The sequence below is a fragment of the Schistocerca nitens genome, chromosome 4 (assembly GCF_023898315.1).
Source record: "Schistocerca nitens isolate TAMUIC-IGC-003100 chromosome 4, iqSchNite1.1, whole genome shotgun sequence".
In the NCBI taxonomy this organism is placed as follows: domain Eukaryota; kingdom Metazoa; phylum Arthropoda; class Insecta; order Orthoptera; family Acrididae; genus Schistocerca; species Schistocerca nitens.
This window is the reverse complement of record NC_064617.1, coordinates 611,812,095-611,838,649: the sequence shown is the minus strand read 5'-3', so window position 1 is coordinate 611,838,649 and position 26,555 is coordinate 611,812,095.

Here is a 26,555-nt window from a genome sequence, read left to right as displayed (position 1 = left end):
GAATAGCTATTTTATAAGACATGATCGAGAAAATGACATGAAGGATAATCTTTATACAGATGAAGACATGAGTAACATTAAAGGATTGGAGAATGAAGTAAAAGCTGGCGACAGGAAGGGCATCTGGCCACCCCTTAAAATTAAAACGCCACATCCGGTTAACCATAACAGCAGACCCCGCAAGTCGGGATTAATGCTTGGAAAGAGAGAGGACAAAGTAAAAGCTATAAATGCAAAAATTGGCACCACAGACATACAGCTTTTGGTAGACACTGGCGCAGGGGTGAATTTAATTTTGCAAAGTCTGTTTGACGAGCTTCAGAACAAACTCAATTTTCGTAATTTACCAGTACAAAATTGTCGCATTATAACTGCAGTGGGTAGTAAATCAAAAGTTGCCTGGATGCAAACTTGTTCAATTATTAACGTAACTCAAAACATATTATATGCACATTTTTAGTAGTCGAAAAATTAATGGTTAACAGTTTGTTAGGCATGGAAGTTTTCAGGAATCATCACATAAAGATTGATGTAGGCAAAGCTATGTACCATTGGTATGCTGACGAAAGACCTATTTCAGTTGAGTTATTGGAAGCAAAGGCAAATGCCCACAGTCATTTGACAAAGAAGACTAATAATCATTCGATCTATCCTGAAATTTGATATATACATGAAACATTTAATGACGTAAATTTGGGGAAGGTGACCACCCTATACAGTATACACCAGAAAGTTGAAGAATCAACCAAACTTACACAAGAACAGAAGCATGATTTACATGCTTATTGAAACAATTCTCACTTGTACTTGAAGAAAAACCAGGTGTCATAAAGGGGTATGTGTATCAAATGAAGCTTTCTGTCGCATGTCATACATTAAATATGTCACCCAGGATGTTACTTAATAGCCCGTAGCTCGTGGTCGTGCGGTAGCGTTCTTGCTTCCCGCGCCCGGGTTCCCGGGTTCGATTCCCGGCGGGGTCAGGGATTTTCTCTGCCTCGTGATGGCTGGGTGTTGTGTGATGTCCTTAGGTTAGTTAGGTTTAAGTAGTTCTAAGTTCTAGGGGACTGATGACCATAGATGTTAAGTCCCGTAGTGCTCAGAGCCATTTGAACCATTTTTGATGTTACTTAATACGTTATCCAAAAACCGGAATACTGTATGAATTGTATTCGCATAAAGATCTTAAGAAATTTAGATGATAAGACGAAGGTTGTGGACCTCAAATATCACACAGAATATGATTAAGAGAGAGAGTCATTTCGAAATCACATATGAAGGCGAAGTAAGGAGGTGAACATAAATAGCACAAATTCTTGTTAGGATGACAATTATTACACACCTTAGTATGTCGTATATAAAGAATGATGAGGAAGGAACCAAGTGAAAACACAAACTTGTATACAGATTGAGGCGTAAATATAATATAAAGTATGGTGACTTGAAAGGAATTATATGTAAAACATTCTCAGTAATCTTGCTGCGTCAGTTTTGGATAAAATCTCGAGCTTTCAACGATTACCTCCATTGTCATCGTCAGAAGCTGACTGTCTTCACTGCTGCTGTGGTAGCCTTTTTTGATAGACCATGGACGGCTTCTGATCAGCTTATGATTGGTCGGCGAATACGTACTGCTGTCACAGACATTGTGACTGTGTGTGCTGGTGGTGCCACTCCTTCCGTTGGAACGAAAACCTTAGAAGGAACATCTGTGCTGCTTCTCTGTGTCAAGCACTCGTTTCCATGCACAGCTCAGATGGTATCTGCTATCATGGTTAATGTTCTCTTGTATCATTCTTATTTCAACAGCCTCATTAGTAGCAGAATCCCAGTACATGGAGGCATGTGACAGAATTTTTGTTTCATCGAACAATATTTTATGTTTGTTCGTGAGGCTGTGCTCCGCAGTTGTCGATTTCTCCAGTTCTCTATTTTTAATATGGCGTTGGTGTTCTGCACAGTGGTTGGAAATGGTACGAATTGTCTTGACCTATATAATTGCTTCCACACTCACAGGGTATATTATGAACTCCAGGGACCCTGAGGCTGAGATTGTCCTTAACAGGGCACATCATCTTCTTAATTTTCTTATGAGGACGAAAAATCAGTCTTATACCTTTCTATGCAGGACTCTTCCTATTTTGCTGGAAATGGCGCTACAAAAAGGAAGAACCGTGATTGGTGTTTCATCCTGATAGTATGCAGCATTTTCACATTTCCCCTTTTTTTTTTTTTTTTTTTTTTTTTTTTTTTTTTTTTTTTTTTTTTTTTGGAGAATGCTGCCTTTATATCGCGTGCACCATAGCCATTCTTTCGGAACACTTACTTCAGATGGTTAATCTCGGACCTTAACTGGTCCTCGTCACAAACAGTTTTTGCTCTATATACCAACCTGTTCAAAACGGCACTCTTCTGAGCAGGATGATGGAAGCTCTGTGCATTCAGTTATAAATCGGTATGCTTTGGCTTACGGTATACAGAGTGATCAAGACGCTCGTCCGCCTGTCGTTGTACTAAAACATCTAAGAAAGGCAGTCCCCCTTCCTTCTCCATTTCGGCAGTGAACTAGATGTTTGAATGTATGCTCTTCATGTGTTCCATGAATTGTTCAAGAGCTTCTGCACTGTGCGGCCAGATCATAAATGTATTGTCAACGTAATGATAAAATAAGGATGGATGGGGGGAGCCCTCAGACAGACTGGGTCGTGCCCTATCAAAGGAACCATCCTGGCACTTGCCTGAAGCAATTTAGAGAAATCACGGAAAACCTAAATCAGGATGAACTGTCGTCCTCCCGAACGCGTGTCCAGTGTGCTAACCACTGTGCCACATAGCTCAGTTTACCGTAAGTAATCTGACATGCTTGACAGCTTCAGGAGTGAGCTAATATTCTGATTGTTTGAATGAATAAATGTAGTGCCAGTATTGCTACTCTTTATGAACTTTTAGGCAAAATAGAAGATAGATTAAGATAGTAGGAATCAGTATTATAAAAAAAGGAGAATGAGAATATTTACTAAAAAAAAGGAATATAGCCTACAGAAGAGGAAAAAAATACACACACACGAATGATTTACAAACACAGAAACACGAAGAGGAAGGAAAAACTATGAACAAAGAGATTATTAAGTGAATGAAGCAATGAGTAAAACTAAAGATGCTATGACACAAAACATGATCCTGAAAACACCTCACTGCAGGTGAATTCATGTCAAGCATTAAAACAAGAGGGTAATAGAGTGCTATATTCCTAGGAAAGAAAATAAACAGAAGTGTCTAGCAATCTGCAGAAGTACATACGTATGAGAGGAAAAACTGTCTAGCCTATGAGAGACCACACGTATATTTCAGAATTTATAGAATAATTAATAATGAATAGAGTTTGTGGCAAGTGCATGACCCAATTGATGTAAATATAAAATGTAGGTGGGAAGTACCCAAGAAGGGGGACACTATTCTGGTAATTTATAAGTAAGTATTATTGAGATCGAATATGAATGGTAATGAGAATTGTCCAAGGCAAGTACACTTGTTCTTTTACAGTACAGCAGTAAGCTTGAACACTGTTGCATTGATTCCAAGGGAGAATAATGGATCAAAGTTGCATTAATGACAACCTGGCATGAAGGAGTACTGACAGAAACCTTGAGCAGCAAACACAGTGATGATTGAGCTACTGTGCAAATCACTTGAAAGGATGTGACAAAAGATCCTTGTTCAAGCTTTACTTTAAATTCTACATAAGGTATAAATGAATTAATGAATATTCTCTTACACTAAGGTACAAGGTTACAAGTTAGGAACATGATAAAATATGTATATCAACCCTAATGTTTGCCCAATGCAATAAAAGTTGAAATACTTTTGAAGGTGAAGGTTGTCATGAACCCTCTCTACTATGCTGGAAAAATTATCTCCATAAGGACACCATTACGGCGTGGCTAATGGCTATATAGTACTTTTGTAGAGTTGGCTATGATGTCTTCTTTGTTGATGCTGCTGAGTCTGCACTGTCCATGTGGCTTTTCATTGTCTTGGCGATGATTCCTTTGCTGCTCTGGATCCAAGAAAAGGTGTGGGTTTTTTAACTCTCACTGGAGTAACAAAATCATGATGCAGTATTCCACAGTTTATTTGTAACAAAAACACATATTTTTTGCCAAAACTTGAAAAACAACTACACTCAACTGCAGCCAAAACTCAAGTGGCCAAAAACCTGTTGTAGACCAAAGATCATAATCATAAGCTACAAAGAACAGACAATTCCAACATCGATTATTAATCGCAACATCTAACCTAGTATTATATTAAGTAAATGCTTTTTAACACAACTATAGTGTATATTATAACAAAATTAGGCTATTTGTCAGTTCCTTTACAATAACCCTCCAAGAATTTTGTAAGTATGAACATGTGAACAAAATTCTGACACCACAATAATGGAACTGCCAAGAACATGATTGTAAATAAATTAAAATTTTTAATAGGACTGTTTTCTTTGAATTATGCTAACTTTCTGCCCATAACAATTGGCATGACATTAGGTTTAACACTGAAATTGTTACACAATGTAAAGGAAAACATACAATTGTTAATCTTAAGATAAATGAAGTACAAAAGAAGATTTACAATTTTCACTTAGAAGAGTCCATAATCCTGTAGCACTTCACATTAAACCATCGAAAGATTGTAACTTTAACTACTGGTTTGTTTTCTTTTCTTTTGTTGGCCACTTTTCTCACTACTCACAGTAATGTCCCACATTGTTCATCTGCACTTAGGTGACTTCCATTAATAGGTCTGATTTCTCCTTGTCCTGCAGCAGGTCCATTTCCAAAGCTTAGCTGTTTGTATCACTTCTTTGATTATAATGGCATGTTATCTAAACATCACATACAGAGATCACTTTTTGGTTACATAATGTTTATATGTAAGTACATGGTTAGGATACATATTGATCCTTCTGGTAATGTTTACTAGTGGGAGAAGTTTACAGAATCTGTATGAGTGATACTACACAGGTATGGACTGGTCCAAAAAGGATCCTTTAAATAACAATAAATTCAATAAAGACGTAATACAAATGCATTAAGATATTGGGTGTAAAATGTCTTATCACAGACTATGACACTTACTCCAAGGATAAACAAAAAATTAAATTGTAAAGTTACAGTCAGTCTGTTACAAGGGTTCATATTCACTGTAAAAGTGCAAGGGTAGGATCATGGATGAAAGTTTTAGAATGGTATGTATATATCAAAATTAGAAAAAATATTACTGCCTATGCTTTGCAGTGGTTGAGAAACAAATATACGGTAATTCATGTGATGTACTAAAGACGATTCTCTCCTAGTATAGTCAGACATTTCAAACACTTAGGTGTGTAGTAATTAGGACTCTGCCTTTAAGATTAAGAAAAATTAAAAAACTGTTAATTGTTGTGAGACAGATTTAGTGCTGATTAGTGGTTTGCATTTTAAATGATGTCTCAACGAGTGTTGTGTGAGAAGATTACACAAGCTAAAATTACACAAATTATCAAATATCATTCAAATTGCATAAACATACAGAAATATCAAGAACTAACATTGTAAGCATATTACACAGAAAATTCATTGCAAACACTTCATACAGCGAATACATTTTAAACAAATAATAAACATTTTCAAGGGCACAAAACTGTCAAAATCGACAATTTTTATACATAAAATTTCATAATTTCCAGTGAAAAAGTTTTGTTGAGTCACCTTTTAACTTTCTCAGAATAGTCTTACCCCTTTTGTTTATACAATTCCTTAGCCCAATAACTTTCATAGATTTAGGATACACCAGCTGAAATGCATTAGCATGTGAATGCTCTACAATCTTGAATGGACCCATGTATATATCAAAGAAATTCTTTATTTCAGAAGTTAGAATTTTTCATTTCTCATGTGATTTTACTTAAACATAATCTCCAACTTTAAACTTGGTTGCTTCGATCTTGCCATCATGTCATCTTTTTTCTAATTCCCCCTGTTTTATCATGGTTTCTTTGACTATGGCTTCACGTTCATGCATAGTCATCATTGTGCATGGTGGAAATTCTACGAGTTCAGTGATACTGTTGTCTGATTTTAGAAGAAACATAATTTCATAAGGTGAAAATCCTATGGAAGGGTGTTGCAAAACTGTTCATGACATCTTCAAAGTCTCGTACATTGTCATACCATGTACGATGTTTATGACTGCAATATGTATGACATAAATGACCAATCTTGCACCATACCTCTTAGCTGGGTTTGACAATGGATTGTATACAGATGTATGAACATGTTTGATTCCCAATTTATCAACAAAGGCTTTCCAAACTTTTGACAAAAACTGAGAACCGTTATCTGACGAGACTGCTTTTGGTTTCCCAACGTTTAAGAAATAATCTTTTTCAACTTTTTGTAACTATCTCTTTACCTGTGGCTTTTCTGACAGGATACAACTTGATTAGTCTATAAAATACATCCACCATGACAAAAATGAAGCAGTGGCCACTCCTACTCCTTGGAAGAGGCCCATAGAAATCGGAAACATCTACTAAGCCTAGAGGTTGTGCAGGAGTAATGTTTTGCATTTCACCTTGACATTTTCTGTTACTTACTTTGACTCCTTGGCACCTATCACAAGTTGACAGTTCTTTTCTAACTTTCTTGGACATGTTATAGAAGTATATGTTTTCTTGTAATTTCTGCATACACTTCAGAATGCCACAATGACAATAGCTCTCATGAGTATACCAAATAACCTCTCAGCTTCATCCTCAGGCCAGCATAGTTTCCAGTTGTCTGAGTCTTCATTAGTTCTCCTAAATGGAGTACCTTTAAACATGTTATAGTACTTGTCTAATTTTGCATAGTTCTTTTTCCCTAAACAGCTCTTGACTAATTTCCAATTTGCATCATGGTTCTGGCTCCTCCTGATTTTATCACACAATGATCTAACAACATTTTCGTCTGTAACCCCTTTAATATTCCTCATTTTAAACTGTTTTCCTTCATTCTGATCAAAAATTTCTGTTTACCCTGCTACTGGTAGCTTTGATAGAGCATCTGCAACTGTGTTGTCAGTGCTTAATTTCAAAGTTGAATTGTTGTAAATAAAATGCCCATCTTGGAAGCCTATCATGATAGAGCTTGCATTCCTGTAAATAGCTTAAGGCTTTTTGATTGGAATACACTATTAGCTTACGTCCAAGTAAATAGGTCCTGAATTTCGAAAATGACCACTGTATGGCTAATAACTCTTTATCTGTGACTGTATAGTTCTTTTCATGCTTCAGTAACATTCTGCTTGCAAATGCAATTGTAGGATGAACTGTCTCCCCATTGACTTATTTTACTTGAAATAATTCAGCACCTAGCCCATAGCTGGCCGAAGTGGCCGTGCGGTTCTAGGCACTGCAGTCTGGAACCGTGAGACCACTACGGTCGCAGGTTCGAATCCTGCCTCGGGCATGGATGTGTGTGATGTCCTTAGGTTAGTTAGGTTTAACTAGTTCTAAGTTCTAGGGGACTAATGACCTGAGAAGTTGAGTCCCATAGTGCTCAGAGCCATTTGAACCATTTTGAACCTAGCCCATAATCACTGCTGTCAGTATGTAAACAGAAAGGTAAATTGAAATCTGGTCTGTGTAACAGGTTCTGGTTATTCAGTTCCTTTTTTATTCTGTTGAAAGCCTCTGACAATCTTTAGTCCATATCCAAACAGTGTCCTCCTTTTACAAGTTACTTGGATAGGGTGTGTTTAAGCTTTGCTTACTTACAAATTTTCTGTAGAAGCCACATAGCCCATAAAATGATTTCAGTTGTTTTCTGTTACAGGGTATAGGAAACTCTGCAATAGTTTTAATTTTGTATGGATCTGCCAAAATTCCTTTTTCTGTTATGACATGTCCCAAAAATTTTACCTCAGGTACTGCAAATTTGCACTTTTCTAGTTTTAGTGTCATTCCCCCTCTTCTAAGTTTCTCACACACCTTTCTTAGAAACGCAACATGCTCATTCCAATCTTGTCCAGTTACTAAAATGTCATCTACATAAATCACTAATTTGGGTACAAGTTCCTGACCAAGCACATGGTCGAAAGGCCTAATGAATTCTGCTACTGATGAGTTCAAGCCAGAAGGGACTACACAATACTGATAGCAATGGCCATTGTATAGAAAAGCAGTGTATTTCCTAGAGTGGGGTGCCAGGGTTACTTGGTGAAAGCCTGAGGTTAAGTCTATACTTGACATTAATTTTATATCCTTGAACTTGTGCAACAGCTCATCGATGTTTTCAGGGTGGTCTGTTTCCTTGTATAAGATCTTGTTTAAAGGCCTGGAGTCAAGAACTATTCTCACTCCCCCATCTCTCTTTGACGCAACTACCAGTGGGTTATTATAAGCACTGATACTCCTTTCAATAATGTCCCATACTTCCATCTTATGTAATTCTTTCTCAACCACTGCATGTTTTGCTATGGGCACACCATACGGTTTTATGAAAAATGGGTCATAGTGTCTTACTAGCAAAGTACATTGGTAACCCCTAACTTTCCCTGGAATGTTGCTAAAGACATCACTGTATTCCCATAACAAAGACTCTAGTTCCTGTTTTGCCCATTGTTTAGACCACTAGCTTCTGAAATGTTAGTGTTTACAAGTGTTTTGAAATCTACTTCACTTAAGTCTAGCTCTGTTATATGTTTGTCGACATATCTTTTCCCCTTTACAAGATTTATAGTATTAAATTTATCATTACACAAAACTGTCTTTGATCTGACAAACTTGGTGGAGATACACCCCCCATTTGGTGTTGTTCTGACAAGTGTTTGTCCTCCCCAGTCAAATCTTGCATCTACACTCTGAACCCATGATATCCCGAGAATACAGTCCTCACTGAGTCCTGGTATAATTAGGCATCCATGTGTAAATGTAACTTCCTCAATTGTAATAGATAACAAAGTTTGACTTCTCACAGTTTTACTATGTTTTCCTGTAGCACCTCTTATTTTCATCCCAATGACTGGCATTTCAATGTAATCTTTCTCGCGCTTCACCTTTTTGCTTAGTATTTCAGATATTCCCGACACTTGACTCCCTTGTGTCTATAAGACACTTGCCTTCCCAGGTACCAACTTTTACTCTAATGACTGGACTACCTATGTCATCACTTTTTTCAGGCTCACCATATTCATACAATAAATCATTTTCAGTTTCACTAAAACAATGACTTCCTGACTTACAATTACCTATATTACTGTCACCTTTATTACCTATGGTCATTACATTAACATACACATCATTAGCACTGTCACTTGCATTGATAATTTCATTAATCCAAACGTTTTCATCTGTATAACATTGTTCATCACTAAGGTATTTATCCTTCAGTTGTTCAATGATAATTTATTTAGTATTTTGCCACCAATCAGGATATAAAATTTGAGACATATTAAGAATCATTTTTCTAAAATTGTTATCATTTCTAATTGCATCACTATTTAGCCACATATTATAAAGAAATAATTCACCTTTGTTCATTACAAATGGTAGCCTACTTGCACAGTCAGTTTTACTGTTCAGGGAATCTTTATCATCTACCCAGGTTCCTTCATAAGATGTTGGATTACAGAAGCTATTGGCTGTGACACTGACATTAACACTACTAAAATTGTTAACAACATCTACAACATGCATATCAGTTTCTCCCACAACACCTAATGCCTCCATTCCGTCTTTCAAGCAAACAAAATATTTCTCACCGTCATCATGTATCATTAAATCTTCATTTTCCCAAATACTACAATCATCAACGTCTCTCTCCTGAAAACTTAAAATGTTGCTTTCACACCCAAGTGTATTTAATTTTTTGCTTGTTAAATCAGTGTCAACAATATGCTCACCTGGTCCCCTCATCAGTGCTTCAATTCCTAAATCATATAAATCATTAACCTGTTGGTCCTCTAACAAACTACAAGTTTCTGCCCATTCATATAATTCAACTAAGTCAATTATTTCATCTGGCTCTTTATTACAACCAATGTGTTCATTCTTAACAGGTACTGTGTTTATAGGGTAGTACACATTCATAAAATAACTACTGATTACTTTGGATGTATCTTTTGGTGCAGCGTAGTCACTGTTATTGGTCCATCTATTATCTATGCTTTTTGCCCCTACTTTGTGGACCAACAATGGAGCACATGCTAGTTTTTTACTTCATTACTTCCCATAGCATTTTGACTCCTGGTTTCACCATGTTCATGCCGATTCCTGTTTTCAGACTCCCTGTTATTACTTCTGTTCCAATTGTTCCCAGATTGTCCTCTTGACTGGAAATTATAGTTTTCCCTTGAATGGAAATTATTATTATTATTGTGACTATTTTGTTCCCTATGATGAAAAATATGGTTGTTAGACCTACTGTTTTCCCTTCTGTTAAAATTAGTGTTTCCCCAACTATGATCCCCACCTCTCTGTGTGTGATTGAAATAGATTTTTGGTTTCCCCACTTTGTCTATAATCCTGTTTATTTTGTCCACGTAGTTTAGAAATTGTTCAATGTTGTCATGTGGTCCATAAACTAGGTCCCACTGCACATCTGATGGCAACCTTCTCTTTAAAGCATCTATCTGTGTGAGCTCATCAAAGGGTTTACTCATATGTACAAGTTTCTTCAATTGGTTTTTACAAAACTTGTTTTTACAAAACTGTTTCATAGTCCCCTGTGTTTCCCTATAATTTGGTCCATTCAGGAACTTGCTCTTTATCCTGGCTTGTTCAGTTTCAGACCAGAGCCATTTGAAGAACTCAGTTTCAAATTCTGCATATGACATGTCCATAGAAATATATTGATTGCCCCATGACAAAGATTCCCCCTCCAAATATTTTTTAACAAACTTAATTTTGAAACTTTCACTCATATTGGGCAAAAGGTTGTCTCTACAACTCTGCAGAAATTCGCCAGTATGCAAACTACACTCATTAGAAAAGTTTTTAACTGGAATATTAGATAATAAGGTACATGTGTTCATAAAAAAAATTTTGTTAGCTATATCATTTCAAACTTCTGGTTCAACTCTGATATTGTACTTTTTGATTCACTAGCGTTTGTCTTAGTTTCAATCTCATGGAGTTTTACTGTGTTACTGACTGTTTCCACTTTATCATTCAGAACGTTTAGTTTCAAATCTACTCTACTTTCAAGATCTACTGCCATAGACTTTACATTTACACAAACTGTATCTATTTGACTATTAACATTAACAAAACACATTGAATTTTTCTGTCTGTGACTAGTTCATTTTTTACAGACTGGATTTTGTTACTCAGACTAGATTTTACTTCTCGCACTTTAGATTCTACTGCCAAAATCTTTGTTTCTGCACCGATAAGTTTCATGTCTATCTTGGATATATCGTTGTGAAGTTTATTACCTCAAAGTAAGACATTATCAATTTTTTTGTTCATTGGTCCCTCTAGATGCGATATTTTCTGATTTATGACCCGAAACCTGTCCACGACCATCTGATTCATGTTTTGTAATTGTTCTTCATAAGCTTGTAAGCGTGTTGCAACTGTTTGATTTAAAGCTAACAAATGTTCCATCATTTGTAAGAGTGATTTAATGTCCGACATCTCACGTTCTGATGAATTAAGACTTCGATCCTCTTCTTTGACTGACTCATCTTCCATTTTTATCGGCATGTCTATGTCCTCAAAGACTAATAAATTTTCACAATCCTGCTCGGATTCAGCACCACTTTCCTCTTTTACAACAGTCATTTTCGTAAAATTTCACACTCAAAATAATAAAAGGAATAAACAGCACTACACAGATGTACTTATCTTTTCAGTTTGGGTCCTCACTTGTGTGGTCAGTCCACTTTACTGTTTCGTTTCATGTCCCTTGACTTCCATGCATTGCACTTCTTTGCACATATATATAGAGGGAAACATTCCACATGGGAAAAATATATATAAAAAACAAAGATGCTGTAACTTAGCAAATGAGAGAGCGCTGGTATGTTGATAGACACAATAAAAAAACACACAAACACACACACAAATATTCAAGCTTTTGCAACCCAAGGTTGCTTCATCAGGAAAGAGGGAAGGAGAGGGAAAGACGAAATGATATGGGTTTTAAGGGAGAGGGCAAGGAGTCATTCCAATCCCGGGAACGGAAAGACTTACCTTAGGGGGAAAAAAGGACAGCCGTACACTCGCACACACACACATATCCATCCGCACATATACAGACACAGGCAGACATATGTAAATGCAAAGAGGTTGGGCAGAGATGTCAGTCGAGGCGGAAGTACAGAGGCCAAGATGTTGTTGAATGACAGGTGACGTATGAGCGGCGGCAACTTGAAATTAGCAGAGGTTGAGGCCTGGTGGGTAACAGGAAGAGAGAATATATTGAAGGGTAAGTTCCCATCTCCGGAGTTCTGATAGGTTGGTGTCAGTGGGAAGTATCCAGATAATCCGGATGGTGTAACACTGTGCCCAGATGTGCTGGCTGTGCACCAAGGCATGTTTAGCCACAGGGTGATCCTCATTACCAACAAATACTGTCTGCCTGTGTCCATTCATGTGAATGGACAGTTTGTTGTTGGTCATTCCCACATAGAAGGCTTCACAGTGTAGGCATGTCAGTTGGTAAATCATATGGGTGCTTTCACACATGGCTCTGCCTTTGATTGTGTACACCTTCTGGGTTACAGGACTGGAGTAGGTGGTGGTGGGAGGGTGCATGGGACAGGTTTTACACCAAGGGCAGTTACAAGGGTAGGAGCCAGACGGTAGGGAAGGTGGTTTGGGGATTTCATAGGGATGAACCAAGAGGTTACGAAGGTTAGGTGGATGGTGGAAAGACACTCTTGGTGAACGGACACAGGCAGACTGTGTTTGTTGGTAATGAGGATCATCCTGTGGCTAAACATGCCTTGGTGCAAGGCCAGCACATCTTGGCACAGTGTTACACTGTCCGGGTTATCTGGATACTTCCCACTGACACCAACCTGTCAGAACTCTGGAGATGGGAACTTGCCATTCAATGTATTCTCTCTTCCCGTTACCCACCAGGCCTCAACCTGCGCTAATTTCAAGTTGCCAACCCTCGTACCTCACCTGTCATTCAACATCTTTGCCTCTGTACTTCCACCACGACTGACATCTCTGCCCAACCTCTTTGCATTTACATATGTCTGCCTGTGTCTGTATATGTGCGGATGGATATGTGTGTGTGTGCAAGTGTATACCTGTCCTTTTTCCCCCTAAGGTAAGTCTTTCCACTCCCGGGATTGGAATGACTCCTTACCCTCTCCTTTAAAACCCACATCCTTTCGTCTTTCCCTCTCCTTCCCTCTTTCCTGATGAAGCAACCTTGGGTTGCGAAAATTTGAATATTTGTGTGTGTGTTTGTGTGTTTTTTATTGTGTCTATCAACATACCAGCACTCTCTCGTTTGGTAAATTACAGCATCTATATATATTTATTTTTAGACTCCTGAAAAACAGATTTCATCAATCCAGTACATATAAATGTCCTAATCCAAGTTGTCATGAACCCTCGCTACTATGCTGGAAAAGTTATCTCCATAAGGACACCATTACGGTGTGGCTAATGGCTGTATAGTACTTTTGTAGAGTTGGCTATGATGTTTTCTTTGTTGATGCTGCTGAGTCTGCATTGTCAATGTTGCTTCTCATTGTCTAGGTGATGATAATTTTTGCTGTTCTGGGTCCAAGAGAAGGTATGGGGTTTTTAACTATCTCTGGACTAAAGAAATCATGACGCAGTATTTCACAGTTTATTTGTAACAAAAACACATATTTATTGCCTAAACTTGGACAACAACTACACTCAACCGCAGCCAAAACTCAAGTGGCCAAAAACCCATTGTAGACCAAAGATCATGGTCATAAGCTACAAAGAACATACAATTCCAACATCGATTATTGATCACAACATCTAACCTAGTATTATATTAAGTAAACGCTTTTTAACACAACTATAGTGTATAATATAAAAAAAATGAGTTTTATTTGTCAGTTCCATTACATGGTAGACAGCAGTAGTGAAAATTTAACACATAACTTGACTAATAAGTTGCTTAATGAAGTCTTTTCCTATCCTCTCCTCGTGTGTTTTGGAAGTGTTCTTGTATGTATGATGACTGCAATATTCATGATTTTCAGATTCAGCTCATGGATGTTTTCTCTCTAGTAATGACATTTTCTCTTTGAAAGAGAAAAATACAATAAATAAAAGGAAAAAAAGGGATGGTTTTTAAAAAGGAAGTTTACCTCAAAACTAGCTAGTAATGTGATGTTAGGTGGGACCACTAATTTGAATGTCAAAAATACATATCATTGTATGCAAAGTTTTTCAACAATTTTAAAATTAGCTTTAAGTTCAAATGGCTTTAAGCATTATGGAATTTAACATCCGAGGTTATCTGTCCCCAAGATTCAGATCTACTTAAACCTAAAAAACCTAAGGACATCGCACACATCCATTCGAGCCTGCGACTGTGGCAGCAGCATGGTTCTGGACTAAAGCGCCTAGAACCGCTCAGCCATAGTGGCCAGCTTAGCTTTAAGTTTCATGTATTTATATATGTATGTAAATGTTCCACATGGAAGTGCAAATATGTATGAACAAAACGTGTGAATCAGAAAAATCATGATGCACTGAATTAAGCAACCCAAAGTTGTAATGATAAAGCGGTAATGTGCAATGCAGTTAAAAGTATTACATACCTCAAAACAGTGAGACACCCATCCAGTGAAAAATTATTGTGCTGTGCATCATTAAAGGTACATTCTTCGAGTGCACAAATTTTATCTGCAAACCAGGAGATGGAATCCATTTAGTAACAACGCCAAGCCTTACGGGTGGAACTGTCATGCATTGTTGATGAAGGCATGCTGTTCTCACCTCATGTACTGGAATAATTTCATTGGACGTGGATATTCCTGTGGGTTCTTAAGGTGATGCACATCCATGCTGTCATTGGAGTGTGCATATTACGTAGACAAAATTATAAATAACTGGTCTCGGACTCAAAGTGGTTACAAGATTAGTGCATGTACGTGCCCCCATCGTACCATGTATGAGTAAAGACAATGTCACCACTACTCAAACAATGAACAATAGCTGGCTGTGGCCAGTGATACTGCAAGTGTACCAGCAGTGCCAACAAAAACAATCAAATTTTTCTTTTCTCCTGCAGTCAATAAGGACTTTGTGTTATCCCACAATTAATAGCAATGTTTGATAAACTTAATAAGGAAAGAACAGAAAACAAAAATGACATTTACCCCTTTTACTGATATATTGGACCAAGAAAGTGGAAGTGAAAACTTTATATGTGTACATATGTCTTTGTACTGTAATATTAGGATACTTTTCCATGTTTGTTGAAGGTGGAGTATAAAACTGTACAGAAATATTACACTTCGACAAGAATTGGAGAACCTATATATATGTAATTAATACATATTTCTCTTTTGTTTCTTTTTGTCATAATAGTAGAAATATTTAGAGGTAAGTTATGATCAAAGAGGTTCCCATCACACATCATTAAACATATCACCACATACTCCTAGTGAACAGATTAAGATAGCAAAAGGCCAAAAAATAAAGGCTCTAGTCATATGGCCTAACTAATAATGACACACTGCCTCCCCTTTTATATTTGTATAAGTATATTTGTATATTTTGTGATAACCAAAATCTTTATGTTAAGGCAATGAACAAATATTTGTAAGTACTGTGTGCTGTATATCTCTGTAAACATCACACTGTAGGGGGCAGATGTAGCGGTAATTTTTAAGTTGATTAAAAGACATGCTGTGGCTGCTAGATTGCGATAACATCTGTGACAACGACAAAAGATAGCGAGGCCATAGGTGATTATTAATGAGCAATCCAGCACTCACTAATTAATTAGCAGCTGTCTGTGTTGAGATCTAAAAGAGACGGGACGCATACGTATGCAAACCAAGTATTATTAACCTCGTGAATGTATTACATAAAGATCGTGTGTGAAAACACATTGAAGAGCCAAATAAACTGGTACATTGGCCTAATATTGTGTATGGTCCCCGCAAGCATGCAGAAGTGCCGCAACATGACATGGTATGGACTCAATTCGTGTCTGAAGTAGTTGGGGTTGGGGTGTTTGGAGGAGGAGACCAGACAGTGAAGTCTCATCGGATTGGGGGGGAGGGGGGGGGGTTAGGAAGTTGGCCATGCCCTTTCAAAGGCACCATCCCGGCATTTGCCTGGAGCGATTTAGGGAAAGCACAGAAAATCTAAATCAGGATGGCCGGATCCGGGATTGAACCGTCATCCTCCCGAATGCAAGTCCAGTGTGCTAGCCACTGTGCCACCTCACTCAACCCTGAAGAAGTGCTGGAGGGAATTGACTCCATGAATTCTGCAGGGCTGTCTATAAATCGGCAAGAGTACAAGGGGGTGGAGATCTCTTCTGAACAGCACGTTGCAAGGCATCCCAGATATGCTCAATAATGTTCATGTCTGAAGATTTTGAGGGCTAGAAGAAGTGTTTAAACTCAGAAGAGTGTTCCTGGAGCCACTCTGTAGCAATTCTGGATGTGTGGTGTGCCACAATTTCCAGCTATAATTGTACAAGTCTGTTGGAATGCACAATGGACATGAATGGATGCAGGTGATCAGATAGGATGCTTACGTTTGTATCACCTATCAGAGTCATACCTAGATGTATCAGGGGTCACACATCATTCCAACTGCACACGCTAAACACCATTACAGCCCTTCCACCAGTTTGAACAGTCCCCTTCTGACATGCAGGGTCCATGGAGTCATGAGGTTGTTTCTATCCCGTAAATGTCCATCTGCTCAATACAATTTGAAGCGAGACTCGTCCAACCAGGCAACATGGTTACAGTCATCAACAGTCCAATTTTGGTGCTGATGGGCCCAGGAAAGGTGTAAAGCTTTGTGTCATACAGCCATCAAGGCTACACAAGTGGACCTTCAGCTCCAAAAGCCCATATCGATGATGATTCATTGAATGGTTCACATACTGAGACTTGTTGATAGCCCAGCATTGCAATTTGCAAAAGGACTACACTTCTGTCATGTTGGATGATTCTCTTCAGTCATTGTTGGTCCTGTTCTTGCAGGATCATTTTCCGGCCACAGCGATGTCAGAGATTTGATGTTTTACCAGATTTCTGATATTCACGGTACACTCATGAAATGGTCATGCAGGAAAATCGCCACTTCATTGCTACCTCAGATATGCTGTGTCCCATCACTCATGTGCTGACTATAACACCACATTCAAACTCACTTAAATCTTGAAATCTTGGTAACCTGCCATTGTAGCAGCAGTAACTGATTTAACAACTGTGCCAGACACTTGTTGTCTTTCATAGGAGTTGCTGACTGCAGTGCCATGTTCTACCTGTTTACATATCTCTGTATTTTAATATGCATGCCTATACCAGTTTCTTTGGCACTCCAGTGTATATTTTGGACATTTTAAAATAGTTGTTTAAATATTTATTTATTAGTCCATGAAAGTACATTGTAATAAATGTTTGAATGATCTTGAGTACTTGCAAGAACACCAGTAATAATGGAGCGAAACACCAATGTGTCATCACAGCATTGAAGAGGTACAAGATATCATTTGAAGAAGGGACATAAAAACATTTTTAATTTTTATATCTATGTATTCATAACAAAATCTTATTGTTCAAGTTTTTCTTCATTAGGTATCATGACTTCAGATACCTGAAATCCCTCCTTTATCCAATAATATATTCCAGAATAGTCTTAAAGATTCATTTAGCCCTTTAAATAATATTTCCCTTATCATTTCCAGATCCTTTTCCCATAACTTTACAATCTTCAGTATCCTTGAGCCTTCCAGTGTTAATCTGCAGCTTGGATTGTAGCAGGCCTTTGTATGGAGGATGTAGATGATGTCTCTGTGCTCTTGTCTTCCTGATGAAGATTCATAATCTCAACTCTATATGTGACATGTGACAAGTGACAAAAAATACAAAATGGATGAAGGTAGAGCTTTAATTATTTTTCTGATACATCTATTATCTGCACAGGTGTAAAATTCCATACCAAGTATCCTGGGTTGTATCTGACTGGCTGGTGCTTGGCATAATAGTGCTCTCAGTTTCTTCTGGACATCTATGTTCTGGCATAACCACAAACACCAGGACAAAGATGCGGAACACAAGAGCAGAGAAGACGGCGAGGAAAAATTGGCCAATGGTGTGTGAAATTGGACCACGCTGCAACAAGAGCGACACCTGGAAGAAGTGAATATAAACGCTGCACCTGGTAGCCTCAGCTGGGCAGATCATCCCAGTCTGCTATGACATTAGTGCTACGCTATCATATTGTTGTGATCAGTATCCAGTACTTACTTGGACTTTGTGTATAGCAAGAGATTTACTGTTTTCTTGTCACCGCCCGCTAGCGATGTTTGCTGTAATTAAAGTCAAGTATTGTCAATTTGCTTTCTAGAAATAAAACTATTAATGTTATTTGTTTGAATTGTTGTATAGTATTCCAAGAATGCAACATCCTCTAGACACCCTATAAGCAATGATTGGGCAAGGCTACACAATCTGTATGTGAGCCAGTTGCCTTACTTACATGGTCTTGGTGATGAGGTGCTTAACATAGCTGTCCTGAGAATAGAGGTGCCTTATCTAGTTGGGATCCCATCAGGACACTCCGAGATCAGGGTGCAAAAATGAGGTGAAAAATTTATCAGTCCACTGGGCTGACATCAGTGAAAATACTTTTTCTAGTGGTTTTGTGTGCAGTAATAGAAAACAAACACTCGCACAAATTTCTTTCTTGACAAATGAACCCTCTTTTGTGTAATATTCTGAAAAGCGACATTTTCTCTTTCTATCCTTAGGCATTTTCGAAAGCTATGATAAGATATGTTTATTAGTTGATAAACAGTCAAAAATAACACTTTAGTCATCAAAGTGCATGTCACTATACACTTCATGCCATAAGTACCAACAGTAAACACTACAAACCTTACTAACTTGCACTTGTTGCTTGTATTATATTGAGAAAGAATCGTCTTATCAGATTGCTATTGAAATGGGAACTGCCTGATTGTTCCACATGGCACTGCGTAAATAGTTCCATCCCTGTACTACAGGAGAAGTCTGGTATTTTCTTGAAAGATGGTCCTAGATCTAGAATGTGCTTGCATCGTCAATATAGGATATGCAACATGCAACATCATCTGTGAGATGACCTTGTCAACATAAACTTGTTGACATAGATAAACTAACTGAGGCTGCATTTGCATGTTGTGCTAACAGATGGAATTACTTCAGAACTCATGCCAAGCTCATAACAGTACTTACAAAATTGGGTCTTGTTGGGACAAGAAGGTCCATAACAGTGATAGTACAGATATATTGGGATGGATGGCGACACTGTCTGAGAATTATCTGGTTGAAATGGGAACAATGTATGCATTGTTGTTTTGGTCTCATGACCATGTAGCAGAAAGAACAGTATGAAGTGTGTAGCATCTTGCTTTGCTGTGTTATATGGAAATGTAGCAATGGGCAATATTGTCTCCAAATCTCTCTACTCAGTGTCAATGTCTACCGAAATTTTACTGAAGCATTCTTTGAGGCCATTTCATCTCTGGATAGCATGCATATATCATCCTGTGGCTGATGACGCAACATGAAATTATCTCTGATACTAGTTTCAACTGGAAAACTCTTCCTTGATCAGAGATCATCACATAGGATGCTGCATGCTTCAGAATAATGTCTTCTAGAAGAAAAATTGCAATTTCCAGAGCTTGGACATTCAGCACAGCTTTGGTGACAGCATAGCAGGTGAGGTAGTCAATGCAGACTATTAACCATCAATTCCCATTTATTGACTTCATAAACCTCCCCAGGTGGTTGATTCCAATTCGATGGAATGGTGCTGCTGCTGCCGGAATTGGTATGAGATACCCCAGAGATAACTGTGGTATGTGCTTCTGTCAGCATTACTTACAGTGCGTCACATAGTGTCTAATGGATTGGTAGAGACCTGGCCAGTGATACTTGCACCTTATTCACTCTAAAGTCTTCATGAATCCCAGGTGCTCAGATGTTGGAGCATCAGGAAAATACATAAGGATCGCTGGTGGCAGATGTGCTGGGATGATGAGTAATCATTTCCATTTATTAATTGGAATCCCCATTGGGTCAGTTCCTCATTCTTATGTGATTTAAAGCAATGCTGTTTCTTCCCTTTGTTCACCATCAATGTGATTTAAAATAGCGATGATTTAGACTTTGTTCACACTGCTGTGCTTCACCAAAGGATTCCTTGAAAGCAGCCAACATCCTTGTGTTTGCATCTGTTTTTACATGCCATTGTGATGCCATACTCCTGAATACTCAGTGCCCATGTCCCAAGTTGACCCAACAAATACTTCAGGGTAGTCATCCAGCACAAACAATGGTGATACATCACAACAGTAAATGGTTTGGCAAATAAATGTGGACAGAACTTGTTGTTGGGGCAAACAACTGCAGGACACTCTTTTTCAGTTGTAAAGTAGTTCCTCTTTGACTTGGAGAGTACTCTGGAAGCACAAGCTAACATATTTTCATCACCTTCTTAAAGCTGCACTAGAAGTGCCACTATCATGAACCCACTAGCATTGGTGTGAAGTCTTGTCTTGCTATTCTTGTCATAAATTGCTAGAATTGGAGAAGATGTTAACGCCTCCTTGTTCCAGGAAAATTTTGCGTATACCTGCAACAGTTGTTGCAAGGCATAGGCCTTGGTACAAGAGTCCTTTATGAATCGTTGGAAGTATGAGCGCATTCTGAGAAAAATTATCTCATCATGAATGTGTCAAAGGGGTCAAAAAATCTAACTGCTCTTATTTTGAAACTTCCTGGCAGATTAAAACTGTGTGCTGGACAGAGACTTGCCTGCTTCTGTGAAGTTTGGAAGGTTGGAGACGAGATACTGGTGGAATTAAGGCAACAAGGATGGGTCATCAGTTGTGCTTGGGTAGCTCAGTCAATAGAGCACTTGCCCATAAAAGCAAAGGTGCCGGGTTTGGGTCTCAGCCCGGCACACAGTTTTAATTTGGCAGGAAGTTTCATATCAGCACACACTCCACTGCAGAGTGAAAATTTCATTCTGCTCTTATTTTCTCTGAATCAGTACAGATATCATCATCATTCACTTGGTGGTCCAAAGGTTCTATTTCTTAGGCAGCAAAGAGGTCTATGTCTTTGAAGAAATGACAGTGTCATTCAGATAGCAAAGACACATTGTCCTATTAAGATGTCAAAGCAGATTATCCATCATATCTTCAAATGGTGGATGGGGCAATACATAGTCCAAATGGCATAACTTTGAACTCACATAGGCCATCAGGAGTTATGAAGTCAGTGTTTTCCCAGTCAGCCTGATTGGCTTTGAGTTGCCTGTAGCCTGTCTGCATATCCACAGTAGAGAAATACTTAGCTCCTTTCAAGCAATCCAGGGTGTCATCAATGTGCAACAATGGATAGACATCATTCCTCATGATTTTACTCAGTCATCAGTAATGATGCAGAAATGCCAGTTACCATCCTCCTTCTTTACAAGGACCTCTTGAGAGGGCCAAATAGTCTCTGAAGGTTCAATGATGTCATCTTATGGCATCTTCTCCACTTCCTCCACTTTATCCATAATTCAGCCAGTGACACTTCATATAAGAGCTGGCTAATTGGTGGACAGTCCTGGGTGGTGATATGATGTTTCATCATGGGCCACTTGGTCTGTCTTTTCTCCATTCCAGATTTGAAAGCACCAAAAAATTGATGCTGAGTGACTAACATTTGGTGAAGTTGTTCCTCAGTCAGGTCAGATCCTATTAACAGTCTGAGAGTAGCTTTCTCCCACATATTGTTAATAGTGGCAGTGGAGCATGATTCTTCTTTGATGACACTGAGCTGCCCTTCCCGGACTGGTTCAGCTCCCTAAACACATACCTTTATGTATGAGTTGTGCCTGCTCATGACATTTGGTGATCCACAATTTTCCTTGACCACCTATAGTTCTTATTTATTTATTTATTGTATTTTTTTGCATGGAGACACCAACTGGTGTCTTTTGCAAACGTCATAGCATTTTTTTACAAGTTTAGTATAGTCATATATACATGCATGATTACATATACATGATACAAATGTACCATTGTACCTAATAAGGCACAATATTGGGTGTTACGTTGTACCTTTTACAAATATTCAGATTTTACACAACTATACAATGATTTATTTTAGTTTAATATTAATATTCACTTAAAGAATATAAACACTTGTCAATCAAGAAATATTTCAGTTTCACTTTGAATAAGTTCCCTTTGTGGCACCTTATAGAGCTTGGTAATCTGTTGTACCATATTTGACCACTAATGCATGGACTATGGTCTGTTGTTTTTAATTTTGTTCTTTGTCTGTAGTAGCAGTCTTTATTTCTTGTATTATAGGCATGCATATCAGAGCACTTTGTTGCTTTGTTTTGATGTGTCACAAAAAATATAATTAATTTATAAAGATACAGTGAGTAGACTGTGAGGTATTTATGATGAACAAAGATTTCCCTGCATGAATCTCTATACCCTAATCCATGGATAACTCTGATTGCTCTTTTCTGTAGGGTTAATATTCTGTTCATACGTATGTCGGCAGCACAACCCCATATCTCTATCTGTAATTAATCTGTGCAAAAATGGTTCCATAATAAATTGTTTTTAATGTCTGATGTGGGACTACTTTTGTTAACTGGCTGATCAGATGTAATGAACTGCTGATTTTATTGCATAAAAATTTGATATGGTTTACCCATCTTAGATTTTCATCTAGGTGAATACCTAGAAATCTGCAGCCTTCTGTGTCCACTACTTCAATTCCACCTATGTTACTAATAGAGGTTTGATGTGAGTTTGTAAGTTTAAATGGCAATAATGATATTTACTGATATTAACTTTCAAACCGTGATCTTGAAAATAAGTAGTTATTTGACGTTGTCCCTCAGTTGCTAACAACGTTAACTCATCATTTTGTTTACCAACCAAAAGAAAAAAAAAGCCTCTGAGTTGACTAGCACCAAAACAGATTGGCTGTCATTGTTGCTGATACCACTGAGATTTCCTGTCATTTTGGTTAACGGTCATACATGTAGGATTTTCATCTGTAGTGGCCTCACCTCTGTAGGGGGTTATCTTGCTTAGTTTCCCTGAATTCAGCTGCTAGGTGAGTGCCTAGTATCTCTCCATGGTGATGAGGAATGGCTTTAAGTCGCATAGTGCTCAGAGCCATTTGAACCATTTGAATGGCTACAGTGTGTTGCATTGTGACTTTGTCCTGGGTACTGTGATGAGTCTAGTTCTCTGGTCTAGCACTTGGAGTCCATAATTAAAGTTCAATTTTTGAAATACTTTAGAAAAAGAACCACTGCTCAGAATGATGTCAGATTTGAACAGCATATAATTGATGCAGGGGGAAATACCATGGAACAAAAAGAAATGCAATGAAAATTTGACTAATATAAGTATCAGAATTTGCACACAATATATGCATGGCACTTGGCTGTTCCTCAATTTGGGTTTAAGATGCCTGACATGACTGTTCTATAAAGGATCATGTGCTGGTGATAAAGCTCTTTTACAAGAATATTGACTGTGCACCAGTAACCTTGCAGAAGTTTCAGACATTCAAGGGTATGAAAAGAGAAATTGGTCTAATGTCTGTTAAGGGTCTGGAGAAAATAATGACAGAATCCAAAAGGACAAGTTGTTCTGAAGTGCAGTGTGGCAGAAGGATGAAAGTAGTTGATCTGACATTTGTCAAAAACGTGGCCACAGCACTGCAGGAGGGGTCGAGTGGTGGGGTACAAACATGCAGTGCATTGATAATTGCCTGAATGTTGGACTTGCCTGCAAACACAGTGCATAAAATCCTATAAAATATCCTATGTTGCTATAAATGCAAAATCACCCACATTCAGGAGTAGCTTCCTGCTGACCTGCCAACAAGATGAATGTTCACACTGGAATTTCTTGCTCACGTGGAAATGGACAATGAATGGTCATGGAACATTCTGTGGACAGACATCTCCAAGGACACATTAATATGCAGAATATAGGCAATGTAAAATTTGCAGATACATCAGCTGATACAATGCTCATTTCATTTCCATTGTGTGGTGCAAGTTGAAGGCATCATTTATCACAGGGCTGTAGTTTCTTTGAGGAGATGAGTCCTGCTGGTTCTGTCACCTGTACTATTATTAGTAAATGCCATGGGAGTCTTTTGCCCACAACATCATTCCAACCCTTCAGCAGTGTGGATGTGTGGATAGAATCATTTTTATGCAATATGGCACCCATCTGCTCAGTGCAAAGCCAGTGAAGCAGCTGCTGCAGAGGCATTTTGGAAATGCTAAAATTATCAGTTATCATTTCTCTACAGCCGCACATCCAGATCATGTGATCCTAATCCATATGACTTCTGGCTGTGGCGTTATCTAAAAGATGTAGTGTTCAGTGCTCTGATTATGAACATAGCTGAACTGAAGGCAAACATTGTGCATTCTGTGGGCAGCATGCTGAACATGTCTTGTGCCAGCAATATCATTTTGCTTTTTATGAAGTTTTTGGCCCCTGATGATTAAAACCCAATGTCATTTTGCTTTTCATGCAGTTTTTGGCCACAGGACAATTAAAAACTGATTTCATTTTGCTTTTTATGGCATTTCTGTCCTCAGGACAATTAAAAACCAATTTCCCCATCCAATGTGGTACAACTTTGCCATGGGGGATTTGTTTACCTAAGTAATGTTGCAACAACTATTGACAGACAAACTTGTGCAGTCATGTACATTGCACAGTATGGATGGTACAATATGCAACTCAAACCATAGGTGTCATATTGCAATTCATCTGCCAATTGTAGTTGACCCCATTTACATTAAGATGCTTACAGCATCATATACTGGTAAAATTTTTGTTAAATTTTCTTTTTGTTCCATAATGCTTCTCCCTGCATCAATAATATGCTGTTCAAAATTGACATCATTTGAACAGTTGCCTTCTTTCTGCAGTGTTTTGAAACTGGAACTTTAATTATGGGCACCCTGTATAATCATCTGCAGATAGCTGATGTGAGTAGGACTGTTGTGATGGTTGAAGTCTCATGGTGCAATAGTTGTCAAACACTCGTCTTCTCGCTCTGCATCAGTGTACAATATGTCCAGGACATACACAGTGAAAACAGACAGGCATGTTCTCCACCATCGTTCAAATGTTTGTTCTGCTATGGGATTTTTTATTTGGTGTAGGAGTTGGTTGTAGCTGTATTGGTTGGAAGCTGAGTTGTTGTTTGACAGCAGTTGTGTAAGAATGAGATAGCTGAATGTATTGTTCACAGTGTGTAGAGACTGGTGATAAAGAATGATACACTTATTCTTCAACTTTCTCTATCACCTCCTCATGTGTGGGGTTAGCATTCATGGCTGATATCTCTTGTGTGCTCAGCCTAACATTACTGGCTGCTGTAGACTGCTCTACCTCTTCTCTTACATCTGGCATGTGAGAGAAGTAACATCAAAATGCTCTTCCACAACCGTCATTGGGACCATATTTGGGAATCAGTCATTCTTCTTCACCTGACTCTTTTCAGTTGCTTTTCCCACTGATGCCACTCAATGACTTCTTCTGTTTTTGTGACATGCTTTACCAGAAGAGCTTCTTACAAGTCTTCTGCAACTCCTTTCATAAAGTGTGAGATCTTGTTGGCTTCTGTAATATTCAGATTTATATGTTGCAAAGGACAAACATTTTTTTGTTTATGACTTGTCATTTCGTCATGACATTAGACCCTGTTCTTCAATTGTTCTTGTGCTAAATAGACTAGCTGTTGATTGTCACCAAATGTTTTCTTCAATTCGGACTGGAATTTGTCCCAGCTATTAAGATACTCTTCATTGTTTTCAAACCACTGCTGGGCTTTGCCATCCAAGTAAATGTATACATCTGCCAAAAACATCATGTAATGATGAGTATTTGGTGACTCAGTCTAATCTTTACAGGTATTTTGTTGGTCCTGACCAGCATCTCTGGAAAACATCAATGAATTCCTGATGTACTGCTAACTTACTACTGGCTTGGAATCCATTGTTCTCTAGAATGGGAATGATGTACAACTTGCATATTTGTTCCTCTCCACATAGGCAACACCTTTTCCAGTACCTGACTGGAGTCATCGTTATGTAGATGTCTTGAGAATACATGGCATCTCCCACAAACAGTGTCACATCAAGACCACAGTCAAGTCCAGATCTGAAGGCAGGATCATGAACAAAGCACAATACTTAGAATTAAAACATGTTTATTACTGACACCAAAGAACAGCAGAACAAAACTGATCTCTGGACAGGAAGTACAGTTATTTATAGAAACACTGAA